The sequence below is a fragment of the Drosophila mojavensis genome, unplaced genomic scaffold, assembly GCF_018153725.1.
Source record: "Drosophila mojavensis isolate 15081-1352.22 unplaced genomic scaffold, ASM1815372v1 contig_136, whole genome shotgun sequence".
Taxonomy (NCBI): Eukaryota; Metazoa; Arthropoda; class Insecta; order Diptera; family Drosophilidae; genus Drosophila; species Drosophila mojavensis.
Genome location: NW_025318667.1, coordinates 30,998,235 through 31,019,030, shown reverse-complemented (window position 1 = coordinate 31,019,030; position 20,796 = coordinate 30,998,235). Strand labels below are relative to the sequence as shown.

General features: G+C 38.0%; 1 protein-coding gene and 1 long non-coding RNA gene across 3 annotated transcripts in view; one reads left to right on the top strand and one right to left on the bottom strand.

Annotated features, from left to right (window-relative positions):
- Positions 1 to 20,796, top strand: part of LOC6586276 (mitochondrial import inner membrane translocase subunit Tim13) — an 83,465-nt gene that overhangs the window by 40,220 nt on the left and 22,449 nt on the right. The gene's annotated exons all lie outside the window — the stretch shown is intronic.
- LOC116804643 lies at positions 6,826 to 7,648 on the bottom strand. Of its 2 annotated transcripts, none has more exons than XR_004364646.2 (3): positions 7,438 to 7,648; positions 6,953 to 7,387; positions 6,826 to 6,888 (listed from the first exon to the last, which is right to left on the bottom strand). It is a non-coding gene; the product is annotated as an uncharacterized LOC116804643 (long non-coding RNA). The 2 variants fall into 2 exon arrangements; XR_006357347.1 differs by having other exon boundaries at positions 6,826 to 6,885.

Here is a 20,796-nt window from a genome sequence, read left to right as displayed (position 1 = left end):
CAAAAAGGAGCAAAAACCCTTTATAGCATTTGATTAAGGAATGTTTACTGAATACCTTGCTACTTAAACATTGAACAACAAACTCTAACATTATAAGTTATCTTCCACGAAACACACAAATATTTTTAAGGTTACGGCTGAAAATACAACTAGCAACACATTGGACGATTACACAATAAATCACAAGTAGCACAAAATCTTTTAATACATTCTGTTAAGCATACCTTTAAGAAGATTTTCCATAGTTAAATTGGTTTGTAAATTTTAATTGCAATAGTTTTTTTACGTCGACAGCTGAGAATAATTTGGCGCACTTTTTGCCATTCACCATGCAACCCTGAATCAGCTGACTTTGACGAAGCTTAAAACATTAGGGGAAGTCCCCAAAATTTTATAAAAATTGTTTTTATGTCTATTGGAATATCCTTAATGAGATAAAAAAAAAAATTGCGGATTCGAGATAAAAAAAAAATTAGGTTTATGCCGCACTATCGGTATTTTTGCCCATAGTGCACTGCAGTGGTGCAGTGCACTGCAGCCAATGCGTGTTTATGTGCGTGTATGTGCGCATATGCGAATAATTATTGAAATATCAGTTGCTCGAAGGGTTCAGGGAATCTCGTAGTCGGGCAGTCTCGACTAGAGCTGAATCCATTGAAAATGGGAAATCAGCTTATAATGGTTTCGTGAAAAAGTATGCAACGGACAGAAGGAATCATCGCAGACCCCATAAAGTATATATATTCTTGATCAGCACGACGAGCTGAATCGATATATCCCTGTCCGTCTGTCCGTCCCTCCGTCCGTCTGTCCGTCCCTCCATCCGTCTGTACGTCGTAGATTTTGTCGCGCCCTTCGCCCCCAATTTGTAAAAACCCATTTCAAGTACTACAGACTTGTGCTTTGGAATGTACACACATTTTCGCTATATGATCAGTATCATAAAGATAGTTGCCCACAATGTAGTGCAGCCCAAGCGCAATCGCTGCTTACTGCAAAGTTAACAGAGTGCGTGTGGATGCGTGTGTATGCATGTGTGCATAAAAGAAGTGCAGAATGAGTAGAATATCAGCTTAAAAGGCTCAGGGTATCTCCTAGTTGAGAAGTCTCGACTAGAGCCTTCTTAATGGTTTGTATCAGATTTGAGTGTTGCAATGCAAGAATATCTATAAGTATTGTACAAATTCAATTAAATAATAAACAAGTAAGAAAGCTGTAGTCGAGACTGTTCGACTACGAGATTCCCTGAACCCTTCGAGCTATAGCTATTTCAATCATTTTTCGCGTCTTTCTGCTTACACAAGAAACACGTACACACACACACACACACACACACACACACACACACACACACACACACACACACACACACACACACACACACACACACACACACACACACATACATACACATACACAAACACATACACACACAAGCACCCACGCATAAACACGCATGGGCTGCAGTGTGCGCTTACTATGAGAACTTAATTGTTAAATAACTTTTTTGTGGACATACGATCTTCATGAAACTTTCAGATTATTATTATAACATAGATATGCATGTATTTGCCAAAGCACAAAGTCTCTAGTGTTCGAAATACGCTTTTTACAAATATGTGGGTGAGGGGGTGGATATAGTGGTGAGGGGTAAATGTTAACGAAAATCGAAATTGTATAAAGTGTATATAAGTATACATTAAAAATTTGGAGACTTTAGCTTTAAAGATGTAGGAGTTATAATTTTATTACTGATTTTCGATAAGGTTTTTATCGATAAAAAAATAACGGGGAAAGTTATCGATTTTTAAAGCAAAACTCGATATCCGCATAGTACACACGGACATTTGAGAAAAAAATTGAGGTCTCTAGCTCTTGTATTTTCTGAAATCGACGCGTTCAAACATACTGACAGACAGACAGACGGACGGACAGACAAACAGACAAACAGACGGACAGGTCTAAATCAACTCAGCTCGTCGCCCTGATCTAGAATATATATATACTTTGTGGGATCTGCCACGCCTCCTTCTGGCTGTTACATACATTTCAACAAAACCATTATACCCTGATTTCCCATTGAAAATGGGTTCAGGGTATAAAAAAGGTTCACAATTGCTCAGTTATATATGTATGTATGTAAATATGCATGTTTTACATAAACCCTTAAAATAATCCATGATTAAGTTTTCATTGATTGTCTTTCCAGCTAGATGTGCTTGCGAATCATACATATTAGAGAAACTAAAATAAGTATAACTATAATATATTTACATCTATGATCACTAAAATATCCTCCGCAATTGGAGATCATTTATAGATATACCTTGAATCTATTTTGCCAGAGTATTTGACGAGTATTCTCCAGTCGGTTGCGCCCGATAGCGACGCACTATCAGTTTTTGGAGTTTAACTCGCACCTATACGTATGTATGTATGTGTCTCTGTTACATATTCTACCATATGCATGGCAGCAGCTGCTTTCGGGCTGCCCCAAGCGTTGGTTCCATTGGAGCTCGACTTTTTTTTTCGCATCGGGTCTGCGAATCCACAGCCTGTGTTCGTCTTGCTCCTTCTATTTTCTGTGTGTGTGTGTGTTTTTATACCCTGAACCCATTGAAAATGAGAAATCAGGGTATATTGGTTTGGTTGAAATGTATGTAACAGGCAGAAGGAGGCGTGCCAGACCCCACAAAATATATATACTCTTGATCAGGGCGACGAGCTGAACGTTTCATTAAATTCCGTTACGTCAAAAAATAATAAAATATTTGGCCAATTAACAAACGCAACTACAAAAGATTCGTATACGTGTGCACACAAACATTCAAACTTCTTCTAGAACATTCTTTGAATCACATCAGCTGTTAGTTTGGTTTAGTTTTGCTTAATGGCGCTGCAGCAGTGAATCTATTTCAAAAAGTGAGGTGTCGTAGTGAGTAGCTGCGTGACGCTCGATCGAGAAGTCGCGGGCTCGAATCCCGAACGGTGCAACTAATGTTAGTTTTTTTTGTTTCAAAATATTTTTATATTTTATTAAATGAGTTTTGTATTTCATTTATATTTTTAAATACATCGAAATTGAAATTTTAGCCATACTAAATGGGCATTTTTATTAGTTTGGTTCAGGGTAGTATCTAGTCGAGCACTCTCGACTAGAGTTTTCTTACTTGTTTTTTTTTTTTTTTCTTTTTTGAATGCCACGCATATTAATGGCATTCCATTGATTTACTTGTGCCAACGGGGTTGGTTTTCTTCTCCTTTTTTTTTTTTTTGGCAGCTCCCAAAAATTTAAATCTTGAAATCCAGTTAAGTCTGCGTGCTATAAATTATACAGATGCTTTAAATTCTAGTGCGGTGGGCTCTGGGTATTAAATTCAGTTATTAATTTTACCTGTATGCGGTTTTATTAATATAACTTCCCCAGTCACATATAACTTGGAAAGAGCTACATACATACATATATATGTATGTAGAAATTAATTGAATCTCGTTAAGATGTGAAATGCTCTAAGACGTCGCAGTTCATTTTAATTTTTGCAGGATGTTTAGCTCCTGAGTCTTGAGCTATTGAGTAGATTTTTTAAACCGAATGAATTTGTTGTAAATAAATTATGTAAATGCTATTAGGATTTAAGAGCTGTTCGATGACAATAGTCCTTGGGGAGTCTGAGCTAAACACAGAGCTGTACTTGGCGCAAATTGCTGTCAACATGCATGCTTAGGGGCTTAGGGGCTTGGGTCAGGTCGAGTGACCCGATGAACCTGGTGTTTTGCGAGAGGTAACAAAAGCTGTGCGGACACAAAAGAAGCCTTAAAATGGATGCAAATCGCGTCGCACTCGCAAATTTGCAAATGAAGTGCGACGAATTGTAAAATGGAATTGGACTCGCAGCGCCTCTGACTGCTAATGAAATGCGATAAAGTTTCATTCAACCGTAATAATGTCAGCTTGGCTCCCCTCCTCTCTACCAAACACCAGCACCTACATAAGTCAATGGTTTGCTGTCGGACAGCCGTGAATGGTCGAATCCTTGGCGTCGATGTGACTCGATTTGATTCCCTGCCAAAAGTCCATCCATTGATCGATTTAATTCCGAGTGCTGTTTTGTCGTTTGGATTTCGATGTTCGACGCTCCGATTTGGCGTCGATTGCGCGGAAATTAGTTGACGTTCACCAAACTGTGATTCGAGCGTCGCGACGCGTCGTGCCATGAGGCTTGCAACAACACCCACAGCTAGCAACTTTGCAGCCAAAATGTGCGGCGAGGCGCGGCTGACATCTGCTACATCCGATACTGAAAAATGAAGCTTTTCGCTTATAAAATTTGATTGACTCCAGAAACTTTAAATTACATTTTTGGCCCAAAATGAATTTTGCCAACATCATTTAAATGGGTTTACTCCAAGTAGCTGTTTATTTGTGTAGTTGCTAAATGGCATGGCAAATCGAGCTAATGCCTCTATGTACATTTGTGCAACTACATACATAGATACAGTGTATCAATAATGTCTTCGTACAGTAGCAAATGGCGAAACAATATATGTACATATGTATTCTCAATTTCCGAATATGATTTCTGCTACTTTTATTAAAGTTGATTATTATAATGAAAACAAGTAAGAAAGCTATAGTCGAGATGGCTCGACTACGAGATCCCCTGAACCCTTGGAGCAATAGCTATTTCAATAATTTTTCGCGTCTTTCAGCTTACACAAGAAATACGCACACACACACACGCACACACAGGCATACATACACACACACGCATACACACACACATACACACACACGCATACCCACACAAACGCATACACACACACATACACAAACACATACACACACAAGCACCCACGCATAAACACGCATGGGCTGCAGTGTTGGCTTACTGTCAGAACTTAATTGTTTAATAACTTTTTTTGTGGACATACGATCTTCTTCACTTTCAGATTATGATAACAACATAGATATGCATGTATTTGCCAAAGCACAAGTCTCTAGTTTTTGAAATACGCTTTTTACAAAAGTGAGGGTGAGGGGGTGGATATGGTGGTGGGGGGTAAATTTTAAAAAACCGAAATTGCATAAATTGCATATTAGCATACATAAAAAATTTGGAGACTCTAGCAATAAAGGTGTAGGAGATATAATTTTATAACTGGTTTTCGATAAGGTTTTTTATCGTAAGTAAGAATCTCGTTGCGATTCATTTGTCTTTGCATTGTTTTTGAATTTCCAGCCGCTACACTGGCTTTTCTTTGCTATGTGGCGTCATAACAATAATGTGATTTCGTTTTAACTACTGTTAAACGAAACGACGCGGTGGCTCTGTAGGCTGAAGCGCCGACGATCTTTATTTTAGATATTTTCAAAATATTATTTTGACATAAACATGCTATTCAGCTTGGGTGCGAGTTCAAATCCCGCGGAAAACACTTTTTTGTAAATTGCAAATTTTTGTTATTTTAGCTTCTTTTATATTTTTTTAAATTCATAAAAATGTTTCTTTTCGTATTATGATTTCTTACGCTCCAAAAATGTGAAAATTATAGGGTATTTTTCGATGTGCCACGCCCCTGAGAAGGCGTAAAAATTATTTTTGGGTCATCGAAAGAGGAGGCTACCAGTAACTCAACTATCTAAATTTGAAGCTTCTTGCAATTATACTTTAGGAGATATAAACTTTTGCGGTTTGCCACGCCCCCTGTGGGCGGATATATATCCGAAAAAGGTTTTTGGTCTTGGGTGATCAGCCCGAGTATATATACAAAATTTGAGGTCTCTGGCATCCATAGTGTCCAAAATATAGCAGAATTTAAAAAATCACTATATCTTCAGGCCCGATTTGCCACGCCCCTAATGGGCGTAGACTTATAATTTTATAGACTAAGTTGCGACTCTCTCGACGAGAGCACTGTATGTCGCCAGCGGATGTTATGTACAGGCTTGCTTTATGGCGTGTAGAAGGCTTCGAGGTGCGCACTCTTGCTATGCTCGTATCAAGCTCGCCGGATTGTCGGGGTTCTTCTCCACCTATTCTACACTATTGCACCCTAACACACTTTAGTTATAGTGCGCTTCAGAAACTATATTTCGAGAGTGACTGTATTTGGACCAATGCGCCGACACGCAATATTAATATGGTAAACTTAACCATGACCTTGACTGACAGAGAGACAATAGGTGTTGTTCGTCCCTCGTCTCTACCCTCCCTACCTTGACAATACTATATTTTAGTTGTATCGTCCCTAATCAAGTCTTTAAGGACTATATTACACCTTGCACGATCCTGGTTCGTCGACAGACCAAAAAAAAACTTATGAATTCATATTCGTTTCCATCATTTTAATTCAGTTTTATTCAACTTTATATTTTTCTTGTTTTCTTATCATTCAATTACTTACACAGCGTTTTTATTGTTTTTATACCCTGAACCCATTTTCAAAATATTGTTTTTATATATATAATATGTTGGAACTCCCTTGGAGCAACGACACAATTTGATTCATCTAAAATAAGTGAATCAACAATTAAATGTTTATGCTCCTATGAATTCAATTGAAACTTCAATTATTAATTATTATAATTATTTTTTAACTTAAGATTAATTTAATTATTTTAAATGTAGTTTAATATTGATTAATTTATTATTAAGCTTATTAACTTCACTTGGTATCACATATCTCTCTTTTTCATCTTATTATTTATCAGCTGATCTCTCCGATAATTTATTTGTGTTCATCGATATGTGGCCCACATATGCATGTAAAGCTCACAAACATATGATTAGAGAAATGTAAATGTACACAAAGCTTACATATATTTATATATCTGCATACCGTTGTATTCCTGGGCCCAAGATGACGATAGCATGTTGATTTTAGCTGCTGGGGTTAAAACATTTTTTTTTTTTTTTTTTTTTTTTTTTTGTTTGTTTTGTTTTATAAAAACCTTTTCAGAGCAGCGCATATAGTCTGCTCTGGCTACCTTCGCTGTGTTCCTGCATTAGCGCATCAGCTGACGCAATGCTCTATCTTCCGTCGGGTCCTTACTTAACTTATGTATTTGGACAAGGCCAAGATCTAAATGAGGTTGTCCTACGTCATGGTGTAGGTTGTTTTTAGAGATCCCGATTTCTTTATTTCTGGTTGTTGTGGGTGGAGTCTCTCTTTTGGCCGTTAATGAAATCTTACGCCGTCGAGAGTTAGCTCCGTGTCTGTGAGGGTATCTTGCCTTCGTGGTAGGTTAATCTGCTGCGCAGTCAGGTCTTTTATTTTATCGCTGCGTGCCATTGACCGCACGAGTCATATAAAAAAAACCAACTACTCTTTCGCAGTCTTTGCTTTGGTGATAGCTCTAGCTATTGAGCTAAATCAAGGTGGTCACCTAAATTAATGAATAATTAGCGAATTACAAACAATAATACTTTAACGTACCTATTGCCAAATCACTAGACACTAAATAGTTTGCTGCTCGCACTATCCACGGATATAATCTTTTTGTGTAGTATAATAATTCACCCACGTTTTGCTTGCCCACGTTTTTGCGCGATCATCTATTCTTCGTCTGCTTGCGGTACAATCGTACGATCATAAATCTGTGCTTGCGGTGTAATCGTATGATCTGTATGTCTTGCGCTATGCGAATGATAAACAAAGATAGATAACAACAACGACCGTAGGGTGACTCATGACATACCGAATCATATTTTATTATTTGTTCCCACTACTCTGTGTTTATACCTATAATTCGAATTGTTATTTATTTTCGGTCACTACAAATAACATAACATTACCTGACGTGCAAAATTTCAGCATTCTAGGTTTACAACTTTAGGAGATACAGTTTTATTCGATTTGCCACGCCCCCAGTGGGCGTAGATATATCCGCTATAGCTCGTGATCTTGGGTGGTCGACGCGGACCTACATACTAGATTTCAGCTTTCTAGCTCTTTAACTAACATGATTTCTGGTATATCGGAAAAGGCATTTTCCGATTTGCCACGCCCCTAGTGGGCGGATCGGAGATATACACGAGTATGTGTTCCAAATTTCAAGTCTCTAGCTTCAATAGCGCCGAAATAGATTGCGTTCATACGGACAGACGGACGGACGGACAGCAAGACGGGCATTGCACAAAACCAATATACTGATTCACTTTCGTGAATGAGTATATTAAGTCTGCCTAAAGGCCTTCGTTGCTCTGGCTTAAAACTTATTATTTAGAGTTAATTCTTTGTAACAATACATAAATAAATAAACAAGTAAGAAGGCTCTAGTCGAGACTGCTCGACCAGGAGATACCCTGAACCCTCTAAGCTGATATTCTAATCATTCTGCACTTCTTTTATGCACACATACATACACATGTACGTATTAGAACGCAGAACGCGCTCTGCTAACTGCGCAGTAAACAGCGACTGCAGTGTGGGCAACATTATAAGAATTTATTTGTTGAATAATTTAATTTCTAGACGTACAATCTTGATGCAACTTTCAGAGCGTAATCATATGGTGAAAATGTATGTAAATTCCAAAGCACACGCTTCTAGTACTTGAAATACGCCTTTTACAAAGGTGAGGGTGAGGGGGTGGATATAGGGATAGGGGGTAAATTACAACAAAAATCGAAATTATATAAAATACATATAAGTCTACATTTAAAATTTGCAAGCTATAGCTCTAAAGGTGTAGAAGATATAAGTAAATAACTAGCTTTTTGATCGATAATAAAATATCGGGAGTAGTTATCGATATATAAAGAAAAACTCAATATGCGCGTGCTATACACGGATCTAGGAAAAAAATTTCAAGTCTCTAGCTTTTATATCTTCTGAGATCGACGCGTTCAAACATACGGACAGACGGACAGAGCTAAATCGACTCAGCTCATCGCCCTGATCAAGAATATATATACTTTATGGGGTCTGCCACGCCTCGTTCTGCCTGTTACATACATTTAACAAAACCATTATACCCTGATTTCCCATTGAAAATGGGTTCAGGGTATAAAAATAAATTAACGTTTATTTCGTCAATTATTGATGGGTTTGTGATAACTATCGTATACTTTCTATATCTGCCCACTCCAGCCACTCAGAAGCGACAGTGTTTCCGATAATTATGTTTGAGCATCACTTCAATCTATCGATTAGTTGCCATACCCACTTGAATTTTCCAATTGATCATAAATTGTCGTGCACTTTGCGGTAAAATAAGAAACACAAATTGCGGTTTAATTGTTGCGCGACATGGAGCACATGGGCTAAGACGCTGTCTGTTATACTAACTAAATTATGTGACCCTGGCACATCAGCCATCAATATAGTGGCCAACTGACATCTATTAGCTTGAGAGCCGCCATTTGCAGGTAAATATCACACATACATACATATGTAAGCATATATTTTATGCACACAAGTTTTTACATATGCTTGAAGCAATGCTAAATTGAAATCGTAGAATAGCCAGATTAAGTATAGTTTTACTCTGAAACCGGAACTAATGTAAGAATCTAAATTTAAGTAAATTTGTGTTCTATTATTATTTATTTTTCTGCTGCTCTTACGAGTATTTGGCCAGCCTGTGATAACTATTCGAGTTCAAGTTTTTCTTTTCTTTCTTTTGAATGAACATGTGAGCATCAATAAACTTTCAACAAGGCAATTCAATGCCAACTGCTAACTCATGTCTTAAAGACACTTAAATCACATGTTATTCGAGCCTCAACAACTTAAAATGCTATTGACATAAAATCCTCGCAAATGAAGTGACGTTCAGCATAAAAATTTGGCTTGGGCTAAGCTAAGAATATATGTATCTACATATGTTCATATGTAGGTATTTATATGTATGTGATTATAGAAAATGTTCCATTTCACTTAAGCTTACGTAATCTGAATAAATTCACAAGATGCACATACATACATACATATGTATATAGGCTGACTAATGTGTTGAAGTTCTTTTTGCTCCAACAACTTGGGGAAATTAGGCCCACTTGACAAAAAAGAAAAAAAGCCCAAGAGCTAATTTGTGCAACAAACTCGGTGCAATCTAGCCGAGAAATGTAAATCAAAACTTGGCCGAGTTGCTAATTAGATTAAGATTCTGCCTGTGCAGGAGGCAAAGCCCGAAAACAGTTCGAGTAGCAAAAAGCAGCGCTGTGCCGAGGAGGCATGCAACTGCCATAGGACATAGGATGCATTGCTGTTGACAATTTTGGCCAACGCTTTTCTGTTGCCGCATGCAAATTTTGACTGGGCGCCAAGAGGCAAGATAGTTCGTTCCGCTGCGAATGGAGCTGGTCCCGAGTTTGTTGCCATTGCAATGTCGGGTTGGCGCTGATACTGTTGGTGGTGGGGCTGCTGCTGCGCTTAATTATTTCCTTGGCCGACAATCAACAATCAGCATAATTCTGACACACCCATTTGGAGGGGCGTTGGACTGAATAAAAAATGAGTACCAAAAGGTTTATTGCTAATGAGTACCAAAAGGTTTATTGCTAACTCTTCTTGGCAAATCACCCTAGTTGAAGCTGGAACTGGAGTTGAAGCCCTACGAACGACTTATTTGCATTCCTTGACATTTGTAGGCGTTCGTTGAGCTGATCTTTGTTAATGATTTGACAGCTGCCATGCCTCTCGAAGGTCTCTGTATAGCACGCACAGATCGAGTTTGTTAAAAAAAAAACAAAAAAAAAAAAAAACGAAAACTGTTCCAGTTTGTTGCTGTGGATTAAAAGCTGTATGAAATATCAGATATTAAGTTGTCTCGAACACGTGCATGGAGATTCATATGTATTTAATGCAATTGGATTTTTGTTATGTATACATATTTTGGGCTCCGGCTCTAAATTTGACGAAACAATTGCAAGTATAGCTAATTGTGAATGAGTTGGCATTTTTTATAAAATGTCAAATGTTCAACAGAATATGTATATAGATAACGTTCTCAACATCGCAAAGCTCTTTTCCTAACACTAAATTATTTTCAGCCACTGCCTTAGCTGTTAGTATGTTAATATGTGTGCTCATGTGTTGTTTATAATGTATGCACGGTTCAGGAGATCTAGTTGGTCAGTCTCGATAGCGTTGAAACAATTTCACTGAGATGGATAGCAGGACGGGCATGGCGCACAACCGATATACTCGTTTCACTTAATATGCGCATACTTTAGCAATTCAATTGCTTAATACATTTTCTTGTAGTTGGGATATATTCATAATATGATAACATTAAATGCGAGCATTTGCTAAAGCGTTTTGCAAATCAGACGGTTAAATCGACTCACCTCACATTGATCAAGAATATATATACTTTATTCCTTCCACACCTACTTCTAACAGTTACATGCATATTTACAAGGCCAGTATACCTTGATTTCCCATTTTCAAAGGAATCAGGGTATAACAAGTAAGAAAGCTCTAGTCGACTGCACGACTACGAGATCCCCTGAACCCTTCGAGCAACTGATATTTCAATAATTATTCTCACATGCACACACAGACACACTTACACACAGGCATACGCACGCATAAACAAGCATGGGCAGCAGTGTGGGCTTACTACGGGAAATTAATAGTTTTCTAACTTTTCTTGAGGATGGATTATCTTCATGAAACTTTCAGATCGTGATTATCACTTGCCAAAGCATAAGTTCTAGTATTTGAAATACGCCTCTTTCAAATTTAATAAGGCTTTTAATTGATAAAAAAATATCGGGAATATTTGAAATACGCCTCTTTTAAATTTATGGGTGCGGATGAACTATAACACAACTCGAAATTCTATAAAGTACATAGTTTTAAAGATGTTTGTGATTTAATTAAATAGTTAATAGTTAGAATTTAATAAGGCTTTTAATTGATAAAAAAATATCGGGAAGAACTATCGATTTTTGGAGATAAACTCGATATCCGCGCTATATTTATAGACATTTAAAAAAATTCAAGTCTAGCTTTTTTGAGATCGACGCGTTCAAGCATACGGACACACGGACGGACAGACAGAGCTAAATTGACTCTGCTCGTCTCCCTAATCACGAATATATATACTTTTTGGAGTCTGCCACGCCTCCTTCTGCCTGTCACATACATTTCAGCAAAACCATTATACCCTGATTTCCCATTTTCAATGGGTTCAGCGTATAATAACACACAGGTATTCAGTGGAGAGAGGAGAGATAGCACATAACACTTTCTATAGGCGTTCTCTGTGCTTAAATTTCGATTAGAAAAACGTAATTTTGTGATAGTTGTCTTTAAAGAATCCTTTGCCCAAATACACACGTGTTCGTGGGTGTACAGCTGTATTGCATTGCATTTAAAACAGACCCTCAACTATCGATCTCACTTAAGCCCAATCACATGGGCCATATGCAAACCAGCAGTAAAATTTAAATATTTTGCATATAAATCAAATCGATGGGAAATTTCGGTACAAAGCCAAGTGGCAAAGCCCAATGCTCACATGAATAGTACCCAAGCGTCCCAGGTGCAACATACCCTATACCCACCCATCCGACCACACACACCCTCACCTACTCACATCCAGTCGAACTCGGTGGCTGTGACTACGTCTAACTTTGGACTGTCTCCGTCGTGCCGTATATGTGCGACTGTCACTTTCCACTTACCGTGCAAGCCAAAGCGTCAAAGCGTCGCTGCTCAAAGGACCCGTTTCCGTGTTGTCAGCCTGAGTGGGACGGAAGTTAAGGCCGATATATAGCGAGAAGCAGAAAATAAGCAGAGCCAGTGTGAGAGGTTTAGCTAAATGTTTTCTAGGTTGCTGAAGTTGTTTTGAACTTCGTGACGGTTAACTGACATAAATTGTGAGAGGACCTGAGCACTTAACTAAAAATTAGCGATCAGCACGAATATTTATATTGTTCGATTTTAGATGTCGAGTAAATAATGGCAGTTTCGAAAGTTGAGTTTCTAGCTCTAAAGCTGTAGTAACTGTAGTGGACACTTTCACTCGCAGGGCAACAACAGTACTTCGGCCAATGGGAGGCTGCCACGTGATTTGGCGGGAAAGTGGCGTCACCCCAGATAACGCCGCTTTACCGTGTATATGGGCACGAACGGCAGGAAGGCCCCGCTCCAGAGCCGAACAGGCCCCCTTATGGCGCGAAGCAGGGCCTGTGGCTGGGCTGTGAAAGGCCACCGGCAGCTCCATACAAAAAGAAAGTCAAAAAGATAATAATGGGGCGTGGTATCCATAATCTGTAAATTACAAAATCTTTGTATGTATTAACTTTATATACAAAGCAAATTTGAAGTTTACAGGTCTAAAAGTGTTCAAATTAGGCTAAAAAAAAGTCGTTTTTTGCGGTTATTCTCGATAAGAAAGTTATCGGACGAGTTATCGAAAAAATATGATAAACTTGTACTGCCTACACGAGTATGCATGCCAAATTTGAGCTCTCTAGCTCTTATATCTTCTGAGATCGGTTTGCTCATACGGACGGACGGACAGACGGACAGGGTTATATCGACTCAGCTCGTCGTCCTTATGAAGAATATATATACTTTATGGGGTCTGCCACGCCTCCTTCTGCCTGTCACATACATTTCAACAAAACCATTATACCCTGATTTCCCATTGAAAATGGGTTCAGGGTATAATAACTAATGGGTCAAATAAGCTTTGACATTGAATTTAAGAGTTGTTTTAGTTTTTGTTATTTTCTTACTGATTTTTGTACTCATTCACGAAAGTGTCTGTCCGACCGTCCGTCTGTCCGTATGAACGCAGTCTATTTCGGCGCTATTGAAGAAAATGCATTTTCCGATATACCAGAAATCATGTTAGTTGGAGAGCTAGAAAGCTTAAATTTGGTATGTAGGTCCGCGCCGACCACCCAAGATCATGAGCTTTGGCGAATATATCTCCACCTATTGGGGGCGTGGCAAATCGGATAAAACTGTACCTCCTAAAGTTGTAAGTCCAGAATGCTGAAATTTCGCACTTGAGCTGATGTTTCGATTCTATAAAGATGGGTCAAAACATTTTTTTTGTTTACACCCATTGGGGGCGTGGCAAATTGGACCTGAAGATATAGTGATTTTTGTAATTCTGCTATATTTTTGACCCTAATAATACTAGAGGCCTCAAATTTGGTATATATACTCGGGCTAACCACCCAAGACCAAAAAGCTTTGATGGATGTGTGCCCGCCTACAGGGGGCTATAATAGCTAGAAACTAGAAACAAGTTATAGTTGAGTTACTAGTAAGCTCCTCTATCGATGATCCAAAAATAATTTTTACGCCTCGTTAGGGGCGTGGCATATCGAAAATACCCTGTAATGTTCACATATTTTGAGCGTAAGCATTCAAATTTTGCAGTCAGATTACCGATAGCTCGTTCTAAAAAGTGACCAAAAATGAGGTGTCTACGCCAATTAGGGAGAGAAACTATTAGAGAGAAACTTAACTACTAAATTGCTGATGGGATAAGAATGACTGCAAAGTTCTTACTTGTTTTTTAAATATGAATAAAAAGGTTATGCTTTCCATTAATTTAATATTGAACAAAAATTCTACGTTTGAGTTTTTCAAAAATTTGTATGGGGTAAGTAAGTAAGTGGTAAGTAAGTTGCAGAAGTAGATGTAGAGTTGAGCAGATGTAGATGCAGAAGTAGATGTAGAGTTGAGTATATGTGGATGTAGATGCAGAAGTAGATGTTGGGTTTGGTAGATGTAGATGCAGAAAAAGATGTAGAGTTGGGTAGATATAGATGTAGTTGCAGAAGTGGATTTGGGGTTGTGTAGGTATAGATGTAGTTGCAGAAGTAGATTCGGGGTTGGATAGATGTAGATGTACATGTTTATGTGGGGTTGGGTAGATGTAGATGTAGCTGCAGAGGTAGATTTAGAGTTGACTATATGTTGATGTAGCTGCAGAAGTAGATGTGCGTTTTGGATAGATGTTGATGTAGTTGCAGAAGTAGATGTGGAGTTGGGTAGATGTAGATGCAGAAGTAGATGTAGAGTTGAGTATATGTTGATGTAGGTGCAGAAGTAGATGTGCGTTTTGGATAGATGTTGATGTAGTTGCAGAAGTAGATTTAGAGTTGAGTATATGTGGATGTAGATGCAGAAGTAGATGTAAGGTTTGGTAGATGTAGCTGCAGAAGTTCATGTGGGGTTGTAGATGTAGTTGCATAAGTAGATTAGATGTAGTTGCAGAAGTAGATGTAGAGATGGGTAGATTTAGATGTAGATGCGGAAGTAGATGTGGGTTTGGGTAGATGTAGTTGCAGAAGTAGATTTAGAGTTGAGTATATGTTGATGTAGGTGCAGAAGTAGATGTGCGTTTTGGGTAGATGTTGATGTAGTTGCAGAAGTAGATTTAGAGTTGAGTATATGTTGATGTAGTTGCAGATGTAGATTTAGAGCTGAGTATATGTTGATGTAGGTGCAGAATATATTTATGTAGTTGCTGAAGTAAATTAAGAATTGAGTATATGTGGATGTAGATGTAGATGCAGAAGTAGACGTACGGTTTGGTAGATGTAGATTCAGAAAAAGATGTAGAGATGGGTAGACTTAGATGTAGATGCAGAAGTAGATGTGGGTTTGGGTAGATGTAGATGTAGTTGCAGAAGTAGATTTAGAGTTGAGTATATGTTGATGTAGGTGCAGAATATATTTATGTAGTTGCTGAAGTAAATTAAGAATTGAGTATATGTGGATGTAGATGTAGATGCAGAAGTAGACGTACGGTTTGGTAGATGTAGATTCAGAAAAAGATGTAGAGATGGGTAAATTTAGATGTAGATGCAGAAGTAGATGTGGGTTTGGGTAGATGTAGATGTAGTTGTAGAAGTAGATTTAGAGCTGAGTATATGTTGATGTAGGTGCAGAATATATTTATGTAGTTGCTGAAGTAAATTAAGAATTGAGTATATGTGGATGTAGATGTAGATGCAGAAGTAGACGTACGGTTTGGTAGATGTAGATTCAGAAAAAGATGTAGAGATAGGTAGATTTAGATGTAGATGCAGAAGTAGATGTGGGTTTGGGTAGATGTAGATGTAGTTGCAGAAGTAGATTTAGAGTTGAGTATATGTTGATATAGGTGCAGAAGTAGACGTACGGTTTGGTAGATGTAGATTCAGAAAAAGATGTAGAGATAGGTAGATTTAGATGTAGATGCAGAAGTAGATGTGGGTTTGGGTAGATGTAGATGTAGTTGCTGAAGTAGATTTAGAGTTGAGTATATGTTGATGTAGGTGCAGAAGTAGATGTGCGTTTTGGATAGTTGTTGATGTAGTTGCAGAAGTAGAATTAGAGTTGAGTATATGTGGATGTAGATGCAGAAGTAGATGTAAGGTTTGGTAGATGTAGCTGCAGAAGTTTATGTAGGGTTGTAGGTGTAGTTGCATAAGTATATGTTGATGTAGGTGCAGAAGTAGATTTAGAGTTGAGTATATGTATATGTAGCTGCAGAAGTAGATGTGCGTTTTGGATAGATGTTGATGTAGTTGCAGAAGTAGATTTAGAGTTGAGTATATGTGGATGTAGATGCAGAAGTAGATGTAAGGTTTGGTAGATGTAGCTGCAGAAGTTTATGTGGGGTTGTAGGTGTAGTTGCATAAGTAGATTAGATGTAGTTGCAGAAGTAGATGTAGAGATGGGTAGATTTAGATGTAGATGCAGAAGTAGATTTAGAGTTGAGTATATGTTGATGTAGCTGCAGAAGTAGATGTGCGTTTTGGGTAGATGTTGATGTAGTTGCAGAAGTAGATTTAGAGTTGAGTATATGTTTATGTAGCTGCAGAAGTAGATGTGCGTTTTGGTTAGATGTTGATGTAGTTGCAGAAGTAGATTTAGAGTTGAGTATATGTTGATGTAGTTGCAGAAGTAAATGTGCGTTTTGGATAGATGTTGATGTAGTTGCTGAAGTAAATTAGGAGTTGAGTATGTGTGGATGTAGATGCAGAAGTAGATGTAAGGTTTGCTAGATGTAGATGCAGATGTAGATGTAAGGTTTGGTAGATGTAGATTCAGAAAAAGATTCAGAGATGGGTAGATTTAGATGTAGATGCAGAAGTAGATGTGGGTTTGGGTAGATGTAGATGTAGTTGCAGAAGTAGATTTAGAGTTGAGTATATGTTGAGGTAGCTGCAGAAGTGGATGTGCGATTTGGATAGATGTTGATGTAGTTGCAGAAGTAAATTTAGAGTTGAGTATATTTTGATGTAGTTGCAGAAGTAAATGTGCGTTTTGGATAGATGTTGATGTAGTTGCTGAAGTAAATTAAGAGTTGAGTATGTGTGGATGTAGATGCGGAAGTAGATGTAAGGTTTGCTAGATGTAGATGCAGATGTAGATGTAAGGTTTGGTAGATGTAGATTCAGAAAAAGATTCAGAGATGGGTAGATTTAGATGTAGATGCAGAAGTAGATGTGGGTTTGGGTAGATGTAGATGTAGTTGCAGAAGTAGATTTAGAGTTGAGTATATGTTGATGTAGCTGCAGAAGTGGATGTGCGATTTGGATAGATGTTGATGTAGTTGCAGAAGTAGATTTAGAGTTGAGTATATGTTGATGTAGTTGCAGAAGTAAATGTGCGTTTTGGATAGATGTTGATGTAGCTGCAGAAGTAGATGTGCGTTTTGGATAGATGTTGATGTAGTTGCTGAAGAAAATTAAGAGATGAGTGTATGTGTATCTAGATGCAGAAGTAGATGTGGAGTTGGGTAGAGGAAGCTGCAGAAGTAGATGTGGAGTTTAGTATATGTGGATGTAGATGTAGATGCAGAAGTAGACGTACGGTTTGGTAGATGTAGATTCAGAAAAAGATGTAGAGATAGGTAGATTTAGATGTAGATGCAGAAGTAGATGTGGGTTTGGGTAGATGTAGATGTAGTTGCAGAAGTAGATTTAGAGTTGAGTATATGTTGATGTAGGTGCAGAAGTAGATGTGCGTTTTGGATAGTTGTTGATGTAGTTGCAGAAGTAGATTTAGAGTTGAGTATATGTGGATGTAGATGCAGAAGTAGATGTAAGGTTTGGTAGATGTAGCTGCAGAAGTTTATGTGGGGTTGTAGGTGTAGTTGCATAAGTAGATTAGATGTAGTTGCAGAAGTAGATGTAGAGATGGGTAGATTTAGATGTAGATGCAGAAGTAGATTTAGAGTTGAGTATATGTTGATGTAGCTGCAGAAGTAGATGTGCGTTTTGGGTAGATGTTGATGTAGTTGCAGAAGTAGATTTAGAGTTGAGTATATGTGGATGTAGATGCAGAAGTAGATGTAAGGTTTGGTAGATGTAGCTGCAGAAGTTTATGTAGGGTTGTAGGTGTAGTTGCATAAGTATATGTTGATGTAGGTGCAGAAGTAGATTTAGAGTTGAGTATATGTGGATGTAGATGCAGAAGTAGATGTAAGGTTTGGTAGATGTAGCTGCAGAAGTTTATGTGGGGTTGTAGGTGTAGTTGCATAAGTAGATTAGATGTAGTTGCAGAAGTAGATGTAGAGATGGGTAGATTTAGATGTAGATGCAGAAGTAGATTTAGAGTTGAGTATATGTTGATGTAGCTGCAGAAGTAGATGTGCGTTTTGGGTAGATGTTGATGTAGTTGCAGAAGTAGATTTAGAGTTGAGTATATGTGGATGTAGATGCAGAAGTAGATTTAGAGTTGAGTATATGTGGATGTAGATGCAGAAGTAGATGTAAGGTTTGGTAGATGTAGCTGCAGAAGTTTATGTGGGGTTGTAGGTGTAGTTGCATAAGTAGATTAGATGTAGTTGCAGAAGTAGATGTAGAGATGGGTAGATTTAGATGTAGATGCAGAAGTAGATTTAGAGTTGAGTATATGTTGATGTAGCTGCAGAAGTAGATGTGCGTTTTGGGTAGATGTTGATGTAGTTGCAGAAGTAGATTTAGAGTTGAGTATATGTTTATGTAGCTGCAGAAGTAGATGTGCGTTTTGGATAGATGTTGATGTAGTTGCAGAAGTAGATTTAGAGTTGAGTATATGTTGATGTAGTTGCAGAAGTAAATGTGCGTTTTGGATAGATGTTGATGTAGTTGCTGAAGTAAATTAGGAGTTGAGTATGTGTGGATGTAGATGCAGAAGTAGATGTAAGGTTTGCTAGATGTAGATGCAGATGTAGATGTAAGGTTTGGTAGATGTAGATTCAGAAAAAGATTCAGAGATGGGTAGATTTAGATGTAGATGCAGAAGTAGATGTGGGTTTGGGTAGATGTAGATGTAGTTGCAGAAGTAGATTTAGAGTTGAGTATATGTTGATGTAGCTGCAGAAGTGGATGTGCGATTTGGATAGATGTTGATGTAGTTGCAGAAGTAGATTTAGAGTTGAGTATATGTTGATGTAGTTGCAGAAGTAAATGTGCGTTTTGGATTGATGTTGATGTAGTTGCTGAAGAAAATTAAGAGATGAGTGTATGTGTATCTAGATGCAGAAGTAGATGTGGAGTTGGGTAGAGGAAGCTGCAGAAGTAGATGTGGAGTTGAGTATATGTGGATGTAGATGTAGAGGTAGATGTAAGGTTTTGTAGATGTAGAAGCAGAAGTAGATGTGCGGTGTAGATAGATGTTTATGTAGTTGAAGAAGAAAATTAAGAGTTAAGTATATGTGGATGTAGATACAGAAGTAGATGTGGGGTTTTGTAGATGTATATGTAGATGCAGGACATGTAGATGCAGAAGTAGATGTAGAGTTGATCAAATGTTGGTGTAGTTGCAGAAGTAGATGTGGGGTTGGGTAGAGGAAAATGCAGAAGTAGATGTAGAGTTGCACAGATGTAAATGTAGAGTTGGGTAGATATAGATGTAGATGCAGAAGAAGATGTAGAGTTGGGTAGATATAGATGTATTTGGCAGAGTAGATTTGGAGTTGGGTAGATGTAGATGCAGAAGTAGGTGTGCGGTTTATGTAGATGTAGTTGCAGAAATAGATTTAGGGCTGAGTATACGTGGATGTGGATGGAGAAGTAGAAGTAAGGTTTGGTAGATGTAGATGCAGAAGTAGATGTGGGTTCGGGTAGATGTAGATGTAGTTGCAGAAGTAGATTTAGAGTTGAGTATATGTTGATGTAGCTGCAGAAGTAGATGTGCGTTTTGGTTAGATGTTGATGTAGTTGCAGAAGTAGATTTAGAGTTGAGTATATGTTTATGTAGTTGCAGAAGTAGATGTGCGTTTTGGATAGATGTTGATGTAGTTGCTGAAGTAAATTAAGAGTTGAGTATATGTGGATGTAGATGCAGAAGTAGATGTAAGGTTTGGTAGATGCAGATGTTGATGTAAGGTCTGGTAGATGTAGATGCATTTGTAGAAGTAGATGTGGGGTTGGGTAGAGGAAAATGCAGAAGTAGATGTAGAGTTGCACAGATGTAGATGTAGAGTTGAGTATATATGGATGTAGATGCAGAAGAAGATGTAGAGTTGGGTAGATATAGATGTAGTTGGAAGAGTAGATTTGGAGTTGGGTAGATGTAGATGCAGAAGTAGGTGTGCGGTTTGGTAGATGTATATGTAGATGCAGAAGGAGATGTAGATGCAGAAGTAGATGTACGGTTTGGATAGATGTTGATGTAGTTGCAGAAGTAAATTATGAGTTGAGTATATGTGGATGTAGTTGCAGAAGTAGATGTGCGTTTTGGATAGATGTTGATGTATGTAGGTGCAGAAGTAAATTAAGAGCTGAGTATATGTGTATGTAGATGAAGAAGTAGATGTGGGGTTTGGTAGATGTATATGTAGATGCAGAAGGAAATGTGCGGTTTGTGTAGGTATAGATATAGATGTGGAGTTGACTA